Here is an 18,101-nt window from a genome sequence, read left to right as displayed (position 1 = left end):
GAAAGCATACTCCCCATATGTTCAATTAAAAGCCTATGTGAAGGAGAAGTGCCATACAAGTATGATAATATAAAATCCCCATTTATGTACAAGATTATGCAATGTCAAGTATTTGATGAAATGTCTTAGTCAATGAGTTATGGATATATGTGTGGCCATTGTGGTGCTTTAGAACTTCTATTTCATGAAATCTCCAACTTATTGTATTATAGATTATGATGTTGGTCTTGTATTCAAGAAAGTCATGCTTTGTCAGTTTCCTTCTATCGAGTCATGGGGGTACTGATACCCAAAAATTTAGATGTGTTCCTAGAATCAGTGTCGTGTTTTCAAGATACTCTCAGTCAAGCCATGTTCATAGAAATTCAGTCAGTCATGTGACTCAGGAAAACTCAGTAAACTCAGTAATCTAAGATACCTCAAAAATTCAGTAATCTTAGTAGTCTTTTGTTAGTCAATAGAACTCAATTAACTCAGTCCAGTCAGTCCAGTTAATCATGTTCAATGTCTATTCAGATAAGAGTAGAAATTAGCACCGAGCAAACCCAAGGATGGTAACCCACCTTTTATATGAGGGTGTGATTCTTAGAAGAAATCTTTGCATTCTAGAACTATGTAGCCAACAAAGGTTGAGACATCATAGCCTATTATATGAGGGCAGATGAGATGGCTTAACCTATTATATGAGGATTCCCACCGTTCTCAGTAAAGTCACCTGTTATATGAGGGTTACTTATAAATTATCCTTACTAGTGGCGCGGTATTGATACCCTTCCAATCGGTGTTACAGATTGGACCCCAACTCAGCTATAATGTGTTATTTGGGGCATGTCAGTTAGATGACTACTTCCCACAGTTTCAATACAAAATTAGGACTGTCAGATACAGTCAATCAGTTTTAGTAATAGAACTTAGATAGTTCTACAGTATTCAGGATTGTCAAATACAGTTAACTTATAACAGTATGGAACTCAGCTAGTTCCATCAAAACCTAGACTGTCAGATACATTCGCTCAGTATCAGTTATTTTAGTTATATAGATATCATTATCTCATGTTATCAGTACTCAGACTCAGTAATCATGTTATCATGAACTCAGTTATAGTTATTATGTAGTTATGCATGTATTCTCACGTTCATGTTATTCAGTCAGTCAATATATTTCATGCATACGAACCCTTTGCATTCAGCCTACCTCACATACATACTAGTACATTCAAATGTACTGACATATTTGCGCTATGGTGTTTTATACCATAGGTTCAGAAGCACTAGCTCCAGAGCATCAATAGCATTCCAGTCTCCGCAGTCAAAGTTAGCAGTGAGTACTCATCCTTTGAGGACATGAACATTACTTTATTATCTCATTAATTAATTAATTAATTAGAGTTAGTTGGGGACATGTCCCATTAACTCCTTATTCAGACAGTTCAATCAGTTAGAGGCTTTTCAGACTATAGTATGTTTAGACCATTTTGTTTTGGGTATTTCATACCCCACCATACATTATGTCTTATCAGTTATGTTATAGTTTTGAACCTTACGGCCTTACAATCTTTATTTCCATATTTATACAGTATATTATGCAGTATTCAGGTATAGATATCAGTCATGGGTTAGCTTATGGTCCTTTGGGGTCATGAGCACTGTGTAGCATTTCGGGTACCAAATTCAGGGCGTTATAGGTTCAGACTCTCAAGTTCCTGACCGTGCTTAGACAGATTTAGATAGCAACAGTAGATTTAGTAGTGAGTCTTCATCTATCGAGGATAGGCTTTTATCTCAGTATTTTAGTAGTTGGAGTTAATTGGGGGCTTGTCCCATCAACTCCATATTTAGATAAGTTTAGTTAAAGGCTTTTCAGTCTAGACTATTTCAGAAAGATGTTCAGTTTTCAGCATTTATTTATCAGTATTTGATTTCAGTTATGAACCTTATGGCAGATTTAGCCTAATTTCCACGTTATTTCAATGTTATTATTTAGTCTTTGCAGAAGGTACCGGTTATAGGTTAGCTTTTTATCCTTCAGGATTATTAGCACTGTGTGGCATCCGAGGTGTAGACTCAAAGCGTTATAGGGGCATACTTATCTTTATAGCATCATTTGTCCTTGGAGTCAGCTGGAATGTCATGCACTATTTTCCTGACTCAAGCCAATATATGTCATATATGTCCTACGGGCATATCCTCATAGTGAACCTCTGGGAGGGGCATACCTGGTTTTAGACTTTAATTACAGTTATGAGTACGAGATCATAGCAATGAGTATTTGAGTAACATACACTTTATACTTGCCCTAGTTTGCCTTCGGTAGGCCATCGTGTGACCATTTGCACTACTTATAAGATAAACATATAACCTAGGAAAATTATAGGCCTTATATTATAATGAACATTTTTCTAAATGTTATATAAGGGACTAAAAAGATTGGTTCATAAACTACAGTTTCATATTGTGTATGTGTTACTTGTTCGCTCATACCTTATTCACTTAAAATTTGATTTACAAGAGCTTCTGCACTTTTCAAATAGTTATTTTGTCTACTTTTCTACCAATACATGTTGCTTATATACTGACATCCTAGGGGAACCATGTTTTATTGATGTAGGCTCAGATCCTCAGGATAGCAGATGTTTGCGTTAGGCCCTATTATCAGTTCCTACTGATATTTTGGTAAGTTTCATCTCTCTTTAGAGCCAGTCTATGTCTCGTATTTTTTGAGTATGTGTTTAGGTCTCTAGTTGGGAATATCAGGCCCTATGCCAACTAGTCATTCGTAGAATAGCATGTTGAACTAACTAGAGTCTTTATGGGCAATCATATAAAATTTATTGTACTATTTTTTCAATATAAATCACTCAAGTATATGTACGACTCATATTGGATAACCTACTCGTTATAATCTCATGATGTTTTCTATGTTGTAGAGTACTTAGAAAGTAAGTTTATACGGTTCTTGTCTTTCATTATCATTTTGGGGGGTGAAAAACCTGATATCAGAGCCAAGGTTTAGTTGTCTTAGGGCATCTATGAACTGAAAAACCTTACTTATCGATGTGTTGCGAACAATGTTTATAATTGAGGGACTATATGGACATTTGGGAATTTGACCTTCATTTATAATCTAAACCATACAGTAGAGCTAAGTCATAGAAAGTTACTTTTTACACTTATTCTACTTATTTGTGATACAGATCATATCTACTATAGAAAAGGAAAAAGCAACTCAGGAGGCTACTATTAGCACCACTCAGAAGGCAACCACTACAAGGCAATCTCCCATATCGGTGGATCTAAATAGTACTCAAGAAAGTTTAATGGGTTATATGCTTCCAGGTCTTCGAATACCAAGGCCTGAAGGACCTGCAGGGGCTTCTACACCTTTAGTGGTACCAACAGTAGTTCCTATCCTGCCACCAGGTGCCTCAAACCTAAATCTTAAAAGGGAGATACAGTTGCTTACACAGCTGGTAGTTTCTTAGGCCCAAAGACAAAATATGGACGTACCTATTGCTACTCAGGGAGGGATAGAAGAATTGAAGATAAAAAAATTCCTCCATATGAATCCATCAGAATTCACAGGTTCCAATTTTACAGAGGACCCTCAACGGTTTATAAATGAGAATCATAGAATTTGTAAGGTAATGAGGTATCAATCACAAGTCTAGTCGGGCCTTACTTATCGATGTATTACATACAACATTTATAATTAAGGGACTACATGGACATTTAGGAATTAGACATTCATTTAAAATCTAAATCGTGCAGTAGCGTAAAGTGATAGGAAGTTACATCTTACTCTTATTCTGCTTATTTGTGATACAGATCATGTCTGCTACAGAAAAGGATAAAGCAGCCCAGTAGGCCACTATTAGCACCACTTACAAGGGAACCACTACAGGGCGATCTCTGTATTGGTGGTTTATCTAGATTTGGTCCAGAGTAGGTTAGCACACAGACATCACGAATTCATTTCTTTGTGAATGGTCTCATGGGTCCCTTGAAGGATCTTCTCAAAATTAAAAAAACATAAATGTGTAGGTAAAAGTTACATAAGGAAGCTAGTATACATAGTCGAAGACGAAGGTTTAAAAATTGAAATAGGCTAAAATGCCAATAAAAATTGAGTGTTAAAGTTGGGCATGTCTAAACGGCTTCAAACCCATTTTTCTCAACTTTATCTATGTATTTATTTACTTGTAATTCATATTTGACTATGTATTAAAGTTCTTAAAAATTATTTAAATCTTAACAAATCCCCTATGAGTTCTTATTTTTGTTTATTTTTTATTTTTTATTATTATTTATCGCATAATATAATGGTTGAAATTAAGGGAAAATGAGTTTCTTTATGCTTCTTCACAAAAATGAATCTCCGAGAATCAAAAAATGACATTTTATTTTGTTCATGTGCTAAATTAATTTATGTAAGCTAAAAGAATTTTCGTCAACCTAAAAATTAATTTTCCTTGTATAAATTAAAACATTTTAATTAATTAGTCAAATTCCACAACTTGCTTAAATTGGTGCTTTTCATTAAAGATAAAAATTTCTATGATCAAAAAATCATATTCAAAATCACTTTCTTCCTCTTTTTATTGAAAAAAATATTTTTTTCTTAATTGATAAAAAAAAATGGATTTAGTTCAACTTTCTTGTTAAGGGAATTGTCTAAGTTAAATAAACTATCCTTTCACTTGAATAAAATGAATGTCATATTTTGCAAATGAATTTCAATATTTTATAAAATAAGCCATGTTTTTAAAATTAGTCAAATCAGTCAATTTATTTGTTTGTCAAGCATTTTTTGATGGATGCTCTTTAGTTCCTTAAAAACCTTATCAAAATGTTACCTGAATCCTTACTATGTTCTCTAATTTTAAGGATTTGTTTTTTTTTTCATGTCTTTTAAAATTTTTTATTTTCTTCTTGATATTTTCTTAAATGATCAAGTGGAGGATCTGTATTTTATTAAGTTATTTCAGAATTTTCTTTAAGGTTTTGAAATAGTTTATAAAGTTAAAAACGAATGTTTTTTAACCATCTGAGCTGAAAAAAGATAAAACAAAAATGGTGACTTCGTTGAAAATTTATTTCGATTCTAACCAAGTTTTAGACTACTTGACTGATTTATTTGACGTTACTTGATAAAATATGGTGGTTTGATAATATCTTACGATTGTATCTATTATTTGCATTCATGGAATACTTTCTTATTTGATATTTAAACTATTTCAAGTTTGCTGTTATTGTGTCCCTATTGATCAATTTTTTTTAAAAAGTATTAGAAATACAATAATTTATTGGTACGTTGGTGTCCGTTGGTTGTTTGTATTTTCAAATTCATGTTGTCCACTTGGAAACCTAATCAAAGCCCGCTTTAGATACCTAGGATAGAGCGAAACCAAAATAATTTTTAGGCATGATCTTAGGACGACCCAATACCAGACAGCTATTGGGCCCCTACATCTATTGATGATGAGTTAATAATAGATGAATCATGTGTATGTGTTGAATGATTATATGCTAATTAATCTAATTCGTTATCATTTAGGGTAGGGGAAACACATATCTTTTTTTTTTATGTCGGAATAGCAACCATTCCCCTTTTGAATATTCAAATTGATTACCAATCCAGATACTTTCCTTAAGGTTTGGTGGGCCTACATGAGTCCGAAATATAAAAAAATTCTCAGGACGTATATTTGGTCTGACTAGATTCACGTGTTGACAGAATTCTAGGAAGATGACAACATGGTATTTCGCTTTGATGAAGTTGAATTTACCCTAGTATAGAAGTGGTATCTTACTATGAGAGCATTGATATGTGCAACAAGAGGAAGAGTGCATCTGACAATGATGTGTTAGTCCTGATTGTATAGAACCATCAAAATATCAAGGATGCCTTCTTTATTAAAATGATACCTGGTTAGGTAATCTTGAAGGGAAAAATATCCCTTTTTATGAGTTGTAATATAGGTTTGGAAGATTTAATTATGTTCAAAAAATTTGGGCATAAATTTGTATTCGAGTCAAAATAGAAGGATAGAAGGGCATTTCCACACGAAAAAAATGATACTATTTATTCAAGCTTGATTATAGTAGCACATGCCCGCTTCTATGGAGTGCAATACGACACTTCTAAGGAATTCCACACTTTAGCACTTATGATCGTCGTTGAAATATATCGAGATTTAGTAAATTATCAAAAGGGGGATCATTCCTTCCAAGGATGCAATCTTATTTTGCAATGGTGGATGTTGAAGCATTTGTTGGAAGATCCTAGAGTTTCCATAATAGGATACTTAACAGGGGTAGATCTTTTCCATCGCATAGCATTTGGTTGTCTCTAAATTCGTTTATAAGTGGAAAAACCTCTAGAATTTTGGGTCACATCTTTCGGGGAATTAGGAGATGACAATGTCTAGTGTTCAATCAAATACATTCATCTAGGGAAGTACACCATTTGAGGAAATAAATAGCCTTTCTTAATACTTCCAATCCATAGACATACTTATTTTTATAATCCTCCTAGAGTCCTCGTACAATTTAAAACCAAGCAAGAAACACCATAAGATCACCAATGACTATATTCATCACCAAATATAAAAAAGGCGAGGCACCACTGGAAGAATTTATTATATAGGAACAAAGGAGAAGAAAGACTAGGGAAGTATTTGATCTCATTGGGTTTAAAACTGAGGTTACCGTTACTTACAAAGAATGGTTGAAGAACAACCTTACCGAAACATTATTCCCCAGTCCGAATGTGCCCACACAAGTTGTTGATGTATAATAAGAGCATTAGATTCAAATTCACATACATCAGGATAAGTTCCAAACAAGTGAGACTTCACATCAGTGAAAACCCATGGAGGATGTTTAACCAGGCATCCATTGAGAGAAGAACGAAAGCGAGCTAGTGTTTGATTGATTGGAGAATTCCATGATTTACCAAATTTATAAAATAGGGAAAATAACCTACAAGAGTATAGCATAATTAAGAAAAATTCACTTGATCACAAATAGATATCGCATATGGCATGAGGTGGACAAAGCTAATAGGGTAAAGGGCGACGAGGGATTATCTGGATGCTGTTTTTTTAATTTTATCCCCTGTGTGAGACTATTTTTTTTTTTTGCATTATCATTTTCCTTCCCCAAAGATTGTAACCCTCATTTTCTACTTGGTAGGTATTTATGTACTTTTTAACATTTATGAAATTATTTTGGGGATAATGGATTATTATATACGGAATATACTTCCTTCAAACCCTTAGGCCAACCCTTGTCTCAAAAGGGTCACCCAATTAAGACACATTTACTATAGTATTGTTGTGTGATATAGGTGTCTTACGTGTTTTTGTGTATTTGTTTGAATCAAAGGAAAATTGATCCACTCTTATTTCCAACAATTCATAGAGTTCCTCGAGGTAGAAATATACACCCACTATACAAATGTTCGACTAAACACTCGGGTTTTCCAAGTTTCCTAAAAAGCCTCAACTATTCTTTAGTTAATTTAATAAAGATCTATCCATAATCTTTTAGAAAGGTTGATCATAGAATCCAGAACTGCTTAAATGAAAGACAGATAGTGGAGTTAGTCTAAGTAGAGGAGGCACTAAAGGCATAGTCCAAGAAGGTGATCTAGAAGATTAATCAGACTGACAAGGAAATTCGTAAAGTCAAATAATTTATCACAAAAGAAAAGGAGAATGTTAAGTTTGGAGTTGAAGATCTTACTGATGGCCATGAGAAAAAAGGCATAGAGCAAGCATGTTTCTAAAATTAAGAGATGACTGCTGGGATAAGTTAAAGAGGGATGTTGTTTGTCCAACTAGGATTAGGTCAGGAAGTGAAAAGATCATCCTCAAAGATTACTTCGTAGGATACTCTAGGGGCCCCAAGGTCATAACATGCTTAGAAGTGTATCAAAATCTAAGAGACATGGGAATTCTCTAACCTAACCAAACAGAAAGATTTAGCTTTCCTCCCAAAAATGCTCAGAAGAAATTCACATGCCATCCAAAGCAACCTAGCTATACCACTGATAAGTTCCACTCATCTCTCTAAGAGCCAGAATTTGCAGCATGATTTGTAATAGTCAGATAAGAAACTTATGGGGCCACAAGTCATTATCACATGTAACCATGTTAATCCAAGAATGACCATCACTAAACAGGTGCATATTTACAAATATGACTTTAAAAAGTTTGAAGAAACCTATCATGACATTTATTCAAAGCTCATCCAATCTAAGATCGTGGAGCCATTGGAAAGGAAGCCAAACATAATGTCTAAAGCTTGGAAAAAATTCAAAGAGCTTTAGCACAATCATAAAGGGTTTGGGGGCCTGACTTAGAGACTCTTCATACTTTTAAGATGGAATTAGAGCTCCTGGTGGAGACTGAAAGGGTCGGGTTAGATTTTTCACTTAGAATATTAAGAGGTGGAGGGAGTAAAATGAAGAAGGAATGCCCCTACTTATCTGGGAGCAAGTTACTAGGTTTATTTCGTTTGGATGTTGTTATACTTTTGTATTTTTAAGCTAATGGATTTTAATAGAACGTAATGATATAAAGCATTTCCTTAAACAATTTGAACAATGTATAAAGCTTTTTCTTGAATATTTGAACTACGTAGTGCCTAGTTTCCCGTTTGTAGGTACATAAGCATCTTTGCGAGTTAGCCCCAATATTTTAAAATTGTTATTTCCCCTTGATTTGGTGAGGGAGGCATAAGGATAAAGAAGAAGATGTGGAAAAGTCAATCTTCCTAACAAAACTCACTCGGCCCAAGTAAATGAGCAAATTTCTATTCGTTAAAATTTTTGATTCAATGCTATCGTGAATCAAATTACATGTGGGCATAAGCTAGTTGAAAATCCTTACTTCACCCGGTTAAAAGCTCATAAAGTCCCATTCTTTAGCCATTTTTTGAATATGACTAGAACTGATGGCGACAACACATTGGACTTGGGTAATCTACCCTTTATCACTAATACTCCTATCCTTAGAAGGCACGAGCCTCCGCTCTAAATTTCTCCTCTCAATCCCCCTAACCTCAAGAATCATCCAACTAACATTCCACCCACCTCCGTCTCCAAACTTCCTATAGACATTATAATAAATAATCCACCAATTCATCAAACTCATACTTCACCCTCTAAAACACCAACCGAGATAAAAACCCAGAAGCTTACCATCAACAAAACCCTTCCTAATTTCACAAACCCATTCTCAAACTCCACAAAATCACTCTAAAATTCCACAAAATCACTCTTAAACTCTAAAAAATAGTTATAACCCCTAAAATTTCCTCCCTACCTATAACCCTACTTCCATTCATCAAAACCATGCTTCATCATACGTAAGCCCTTCCACTACTATCCCAAATTCTTCTTACATCCAATCTGTACCTCCAACTACTTTCCATGTTATCACATCTCTAGATCCCTTTCTTAATTCAGAGGTGAAACATTGTGATGAAAAAAATAGATGATCGAGCATAAAATAAGTTGTTGGAAATGAATAAAGATATTTTGAGGATCAAAAAGTCTTTCGAAGAGTGGACAATGATGGCCATGGTTATGATGATTTGTGTGTACATCCCAATATAGATCTACTAAAAGGATATAAGATCCCTAATTTTGAAACATTCGATGGCACTAAAAATCCCATGGCTAACTTAAGGAGATATTGTGGCCAAATGGTCAAAATAGGATAGAACAAGGCATTGCTAATGCGCCTATTTAGCAGAATTTAATCAGAAAAGTTCTAGATTGGTTTGCATACTAGGAATCGATATAATTGTGCGGTTGGAAGGCACTAGCCAAAGACTTTCTCGATACGTTTCATACAAGATATAAATAGTCCTAAACTGACATTCACTAGACAAGATAAAGTAGATGAGCAATGAGTATTTTTGGGAATATGCCTATCACTTTAAGAAGTAAGCTACTAAAATATAACCTTCAATGACCGAGGACGAAATGGTGTCAGTGTTTGCTCGTGCTCAAAAGAAAGAAGTTTATAATAGAATGGGATCGACAGTTCCTATGACATTTGTAGTTTTAGTAAAGATCAATTAGTCACTAGAAGAAGGTATTTGGATTAGCAAGAATCGAACATCATCAGGGCATTCCAGGTTCTTGAAAATGAAAAGAGATAATGTGAATGCAGTATTACTAAGTTGAAAAGGAAATTTAGATCCAGAAATACCCTTTCTTTACCACCACCCTCGAGTCCCCAATCCATCTTCTACACACAACCTTAATACCAAGTTCCACATTTAAATGTCATACCCCAATACTAAGTTTCACAGCCAAATGTCCTTCCCCAATACCAAGCTCCACAACTAAATATCATACCTTAATATCAAGATCCATAGCAAAATTATCATCATAATGTACAAACTACCATCCAAAATCACCAAGCTAATATTCAGGTGCCCCCATAATATCATCAAATGCCACCTTCCACCAACCATAACAACTATAACCTCCCTTGTCCAAACTTAAAAAAAAACTCCCCAAAACTTCACACTACTGACTAAAAGTTGTACTTAGCTTTTTGACAGACTAAGATCAATCGGTTATATACATCCTATCTAACCAAAATCCACTAATCCTTAATCTTTATTTTATCATGCTGATCAAAATTGTGCGTACATTTAAGATCAATTGATCATAGTGCAAAAGATTACATTAACCTAAAACGTAAGATCCAAGACTTGATTAATCAAAAGGTCATTACTTTTTAGTCACCAGCACCAAATGTCAACAACAACTCATTGCCTAGTCATGGGAGAACTACAACTAACATAATTAAAGTATATGACAAATAGGAAATAGGTAAGACTATTACTAAGGTTGATTTGAAAAATCCCAATAAGATATAAGTATTAGAAAAGATAGAAAGAGTTGTGGCTACTTTAAGTGTCAATGAGAGGCCCTCAACTATGGTGATGATAGCCCCAACTCAGGCATACATTCTGATGCTGCCTAGAAATGAGTTTATTATAGAGATTACTACCTCTTGTAGGATGACTCGATATCTATGGTGATATATTCCTGAGAATTAAGCCAAAAAAAGATTTACAAAAAATACCAATCACTGAAGGAGAGGCCAAAAATTTTAGAGGTGCATGCAGCCAAAGAAATATTGAGTTATTAAACATTAAAAAAAAACTCTTACCCAAATTTTTGTGTGTGCATTATTGATGAGTTTGCAATACCACTGATAATCCTTGTTGAAAGTTCTCGATGAAGCATATGTGCTTATAGGCATGAGTGTTGAAAATCTGGATGCAATAATAAGGAATGTTGTTGGAAGTCATGGCATATTATTTAGTAAGGAAGCATTTCCTTTTGAAGGCATAATTCACAACAAAGGCTTGCACATTACTATCAATTGTCTTGACCATATCATTAATAGGGTATTGAAGATGATAATTTGATCTAAGAATTTGTCCTCTTTCCTCAATGATTTAATCTGGATACGACTTGGGAAAGGTTTACTAAAGCCATATTAATATGTGAGCTTTTGGTGGAGGATAGAGAGATACCATGGATAAAGTTGGCATGTATATCTAGATAGAACTCAATAAAATAAAGACTAAATTTTACATTATGGAGATTAATCCTTGCTACAATCTACTTCTCGAGAGGCCATGTGTTCATAGTGCAATAGCATTTTTATCGCCTATCCATTAATTGTTCAAGTTTATCTAGAAGGACCATGAGGTGGTCATTCAAGGAGAAGGAAGCTACTTAAGCCATCCCAATGGTTATGTGCCTATGATTTAAGATATTCCAAGGCCAGTAACTTTTATATAATGGAATCATGAATGTTCCAAAAAATAATCCAACACACAAGGTGCCCATGCCTTCCATCTATAAGATGATGGTTACGGTGATATTAAGAAGTAGATTTAAGCAAGTTTAAGGTCTGGGTTAGAGCTTAGAAGGTATTATTAAGCTGAATGTGACCCTAGAAATAGTGTTCTAGTATGTGTTGGGGAAAGCCAACAAAAGAAGATGATGATGACAAGAAGCCAAAAATAGGTATGCCAAAGCCTTTTCCATTCTCGAACCAACCATTCCCTATGTGTGAGATACCGATAGATAATAGTCTAAGGGATGGAATAGGAATTATGTTTGAAGGATACAATGCTTTACTGGAAAATTTCCTAGAGGCTAGTTGGGTGAGAAAGGCCATACCTAGAGATATTGCAGTATTGGACCTCCACTCCACTCATGACTCCTTTCTCACTGTGGTAGATGAAATGGAAATTTCTAGTAGTTTTTAAAATTGTTGATGATTAGAGGAGGCCCTGTGATCCACCTTTTTGGTTTCAAATTTCCTTATTGCATTTTACTATTTTCTAAATGCAAATTTCAATGAAAAGGCCCATTTGTATAGGAAGTTATTTTGAATTATGTTATTCCTCTTTTTCTATTTTTAATTATCTTGTTATTATTTGACTTTGTTTGTTTGTTTATTTTAGTAATAATAATTTAAAACCTGCAAATATCATGTCATGTCATGTCATGTCAAGAGCAAAATAAACAAAGTGAGGCGAATACTAATGAATGGGAAAGCTATGATGAGGAACAGCTAATGGAAAAATAGAAAAGAATTTAAAAACCATGAGAAGCCCAACCTAGAAGCAACTAAAGTAGTCATTCTAAGAGATCATGGCAAAGTCAAGGAGACTAAAATTAGGGTTCACCTGATAGAGGCATGAAAAAGAGTAACTTAATTGCTTGGTATGGGAGTATATCGACATATTTACTTGGTCATATGATGATATTCCAGATTTAGTACCAATATTGTGTCGTATAAGCTATGAATCAATCCAGAGTTTGATACAGTAAAGCAAAAAATGATTAAATTCAAGCCAAACTTAAGTTTAAAGATTAAAGAAGAGGTGAAAAAATAGATCTAGTCAAAAGTCATGGAGGTCACAAGATATCGGACATGGCTAGCCAATATTATTTTGGTGACAAAGAAGGACGTTGAAATTAGAATTTGTATTAACTATAGAGACTTGACTAGAGCTATACCTAAAGATAATTTTACTTTTACCCAACATCCATATTCTCATCGATAATTTTTCAAAGCATAAAATGTCGTCCTTTATAGATTGTTTCTCCAGGTACCATTAGATCTTAATAGATGATGAAAATGGAGAAAAGACAGCTTTCATCAGTGTTTATCACCATAGGGTAATGTTGTTTTGTCTCAAGAATATTGAGACAATATACATGAGGGCTATCATAATGTTCTTTCATGGTATGACTCATAAATAAATTGAGGTGTACGTGGATGAAATAATCATCAAATCAAATAAAAGTTCACATCATCTTACATACCTGAGAAAATTATTCTCTTCATTGAAAAAGTCAATCTTGAAGTTGAATGTTGCTAAGTCTTCTTTCGGTGTTCCACCCAAAAAATTATTACATTTCATAGTCAGTAGGAGGGGCATCGATATCGAACCATCCAAGAGCAATAAATTTTAAGAATTTTTACTGTCAAAGGCCAAGAAAGAGGTTATGATTTTTCTTGGTCATTTGAATTATATTAGAAGGTTCATTGCCTAATCGGTGGTCATGTGCGAGACAATTCTCAAGATTTTGAAGAAAGATGCATTGAACAAGTGAACAAAAGAATGCCAAAAGTATTTTGATAAGATCAAAGATTATCTATGCGCTCCACCTATTTTGGTTCCCTTGAGGGAAGGAAGTCCATTATTGCTTTACTTTCCAGTTCCAGGAAAATGCTTTTGGATGTGCCCTTGGGAAACATGATGAGACCGGTAAGAAAGAGAAAGAAATTTATTACTTTGAGTAAAAAATTTAATCCATACGAGGCTCGAGCTACTCTGGTATAAAATATATGTTTTGCTTTAACCAAGGTCACCTAAAATTTGAGGCATTATCTATCCTTGGGTACAAAGTATCTCATTTCTAGAATGTATCCATTGAGGTATATATTCTAGAAAGCCATGCCTATAGAAAAGCTAGACAAGTGGAAAATGTTGTTGAGTAAGCTGGACATCATGTATTTGACTCAAAAGGAAATCAAGGGGAAATACCAAGTTAATCATTTAGCTGAGAATCCAGTTGACACTAACAGTGAGGCACTTCGAACATACTTCTCAGATGAAGAGGTTTTGTTCATGGGAGAAGATATCACGAAAGCATATCTCAGGTGGAGAATATTTTTTGATAGAGTAGTCCATTTCAAGGTTTTAGGAACTAGAGCAATTTTGGTCTTAAAAATAGGTCAACTCTACTCGATAACTGATAAATTACGCTTCTTGAGCACCAATAACATGACTGAATAACAAGCTTCCATCCAAGTCCTCAAGTTAGCACTTGACATGGGTTTTTGAGAGTTGCTAGTCATTGGAGACTTGTCCTTACTGATTTACCAAGTGCGAGGTGAATGGGATGCAAAAAATATCAAGATTTCTCCTTACGTAGAATTGGTATAGGATTTTTCTGGAAAATTCAAAGAAATTGACTTTAGACATATCTCAAAGATACAAAATGAGTTTGTTAATACTTTGGCTACTACATCTTCCCTGATTCAAAACCCAGATCAAATTTACATTGAATCTTTGGAAATAAGCTTGAAGGAACAACCAGTGCATTATGCATATGTTGGAGAAGAAGTTGATGGAAAGACATGGTCCTTTGACATTAAGAGGTATGTAGAAGCTAAAGCATATCCTGAGAAGGCCAATAACATGTAGAAAAAGACAATTCGATGTTTGGAAAAGAATTATTTCCCAAAAAAGGAAATCCTTTATAAGAGGATCCCATACTTAGGATTCCTAAGATGTATCAACGTTGCAAAAGCCAGAAAATTACTAGAAAAAGTACATGCCAAAGTTTGCAGGACCTATATGAATGGGTTTTCTCTCGCTAAAAAGATTCTCCGAATTTTTACTTCAAGATAAATATAGAATGTTATTGTATTAAGTATGTACAGAAGTTCCCAAAGCACCAGACACATAGAGATTTGATTCGGATGCCTTTACATGAGCTTTATGCAATGAGTTTACCTTGGCATTTTTGTGGCTTAGGATATGGATGTTATTGGACCAAAAGAGCCACCAACATAAAATATGCAAAGGTTTATCTTGGTTGATTTTAATTATTTCACTAAATAAGTAGAAGTTGCTCATATAAAGTCATGACCAAGAAAGTAGTTGCATATTTTTTCAAGAACAACATGATATGTCGATCGGAATATCAGAATCAATCATTACCAACAATGGAGCTAACTTGAATAGTCATTTGATAAATGATAGTTGTGAATATTTCAAGATTCTTCATTGCAACTTGAATGAATATTGCCCATAGATGAATGGAGATGTAGAAGAGGACAATAATAACATCAATAAGATCCTGAGAAGAATGGTTGAAAATGATAGATCTTAGCAAGAGATATCGTCATACACTCTATTAGGGTATTGTGCAACAGTCAGAACTACAACTGGGCAACTCTTTATTTATTGGTCTATGGAAATAAAGTTGTGATACCTACTAAATTTGAGATACAAATCTTTGAGGATTATTCAAGAATCCAAACTAAGCAACCAGGAATGGGTTTGTGATCATTATGAAAACTCAAGTTGATCTATTAAAAAAGAATGGTTGTTTAATGCTATGGTCAGTGAATAATCTATATCTTCAACAAGAAAGTGAAAGCTCAATGTTCAAAATTGGGCAATTGGTTCTCTAATGCATATTCCCTCATCAAGATAAGTACAAAAGAAAGTTGATCCAAACTGGCAAGGGACATATATAGTTCTAAAAATACTATTTGGAGGAGCTTTGATCCTATTAGGAGATAGATGGTCAAGAGTGGACCAAACCAATCAACTCTGATGTACTGAAGAGATACTCTATCCGAAGATAGTCTTTTCTATATGTTTTCTTTGTTTGTAATTACACTTTTATGAATGTAATAATTTTTATGATTTACAATTGATTATATCCTTTACCTTTATGTACGCATTACATTTGACCTGAATTCTTAAGAATGATATACTTAGGAGGTCTATGTCATCTTTGGTCAACCCCTTAGAAAAACTTATCTTTCTCTTTATGTACGAACTACGTTTGACCAAATTATCAAGAATGATATACGTAGGTGGCCTATGTTAGCTATGGTCACATTAGTATATTTTTCTACGTTGTCCTAGCGTAGTCCAAAACTATATTTGACCTAATTTCTGCTTCAACTGGACACGTAGGAACCCCAACAGCTCAATTATATCTCCCCAATAAATGGAAACAGGAGCAAAACTTTTGAGAAGGAATCTCAAAAATTCAAAAAAATAAGATCATCCTTCGGTAGAGACAAAAAACACCAGCAAAGACTTTGGGATAAAGTCTTGAGATCCTCATAAGTCAAGATCTTTCGAAAAATAACAAACAACGATAAAAATTCTGAGAAGGTCCTTAAGATTTCCACTGACATATTGGATGAAATTTTGAATTCCACAGTACCAGGAGGTTAAAGACAAACTTCAGAAATCACCGACTACGATAAAGTATGGATACTTTAAATCTCCAACTATGACAAAACTAATTGTGGAACTCCCCAGCAATGACAATGATTGTCAACCTCAACTGGTAGGTTAATATCTCAAATTACACTGGCTACATAGTTCTGGAACATAGGGACTGCTACTAAAGGTCACAACATAAACTGGCAGGTGAACCCCCATCCCTGGGTTCATTCGGTGCTAAATCCTACTCCCAACTTGACTGACTCTGATTACTGGACTAAACTGAGCTTACTAATATGATAACTGACTGAATTGATAATACTCTAATATATCCTAAACCATTCTTAAAATACTCTGACTAAGTAAAAAGCTATGTTTTAGGGTATTCATAACCCCCAGGACTCGATAACATTACCACTAGAAACATACTAAAGCTTCAAAAACGTGATAAGTAGTTATTGTTCAAAATTCATCCCTTAGGAATTTCATTTAACACATGGGGGTCATAGAGTTAAAGCATGGGTATAGTTAAATCATGACATAATAACATAATTTCAAAAAAAAAATCATGGGTTAAGGATTTAACATGAAAATATCATCCTTTAAATGGGTAAAAGGATAATTCCAACAAAAACACATGTAAACATGATATAAAAATCGAAATTCATGAATAAAATATATGAAAACATATAAAGGTCATGATTTAAACTTTAAAGCAGATTCTTGGACTCCATGGATAAAAAGGAATCATGAATGAACATCTAACATACCTTAACTGATGAATTTTCATGAGTTCTTGGTGATTTCTTGAAGCTTGAACTTGGATCTGAAGAAGCTAGGGTTATTTTCTTGAGAGAGTTTGTGAAAGGATGAGTAATTTAGCCCTTTTTGGACCTTAATGTCGTGTTATGGGTCAGGCAAAGTAAGGGGAAAATGACTCAAATAACCCCACATACCCAAAATTAATTAAATTGAATGTGGCCAGTGATGCAGTAAGCGATGCATCGCGTTGGTCAGTCGACGTGTTGCATCATTCAGTCGATGCACTAGGAAATGCGTTGTGTTGCACTCCACCAACCCAATAAGTGGTGCACCATGGTCATATCATGCTGACTCGCTTGTTTGAACATCCAAATAAGCCTCAAACCTCGTTTGAAAAATTTGAAACTTACCTGAGACATGCTATCGACCATTCCTATAAAGAATCAACTTAAAAATCAAAGTTCTAAGGCCGATAAAGTCGGAATTAAAATCATCAAAGTTTAAGAGGCTTTGGAAATGAATACGTCGTAATACTTAATGAAATTTGATAAGTCTTGAACCTCTTTAGCATGGAAGAGTGAGCTAAAATGAGCTAGGATCTTACAGGGTCTTAGAATATCCCTCATTTAGGAACATTCATCCTCAAATAAGACTGGTTAAGCCAAGAATTACTAAGGTACTGAGATTACATGTTGAATAAGCATAACTAAAACATGATTGAATGAATGGTTCTAAGAATGGTGACTGACTGAACTGATTTGTGAATGCATGTAATTACATGAATATGATCATATGGCTTGGACTGA

The sequence above is a fragment of the Capsicum annuum genome, chromosome 5 (assembly GCF_002878395.1).
Source record: "Capsicum annuum cultivar UCD-10X-F1 chromosome 5, UCD10Xv1.1, whole genome shotgun sequence".
NCBI lineage: Eukaryota > Viridiplantae > Streptophyta > Magnoliopsida > Solanales > Solanaceae > Capsicum > Capsicum annuum.
This window is presented reverse-complemented; position numbering follows the sequence as displayed.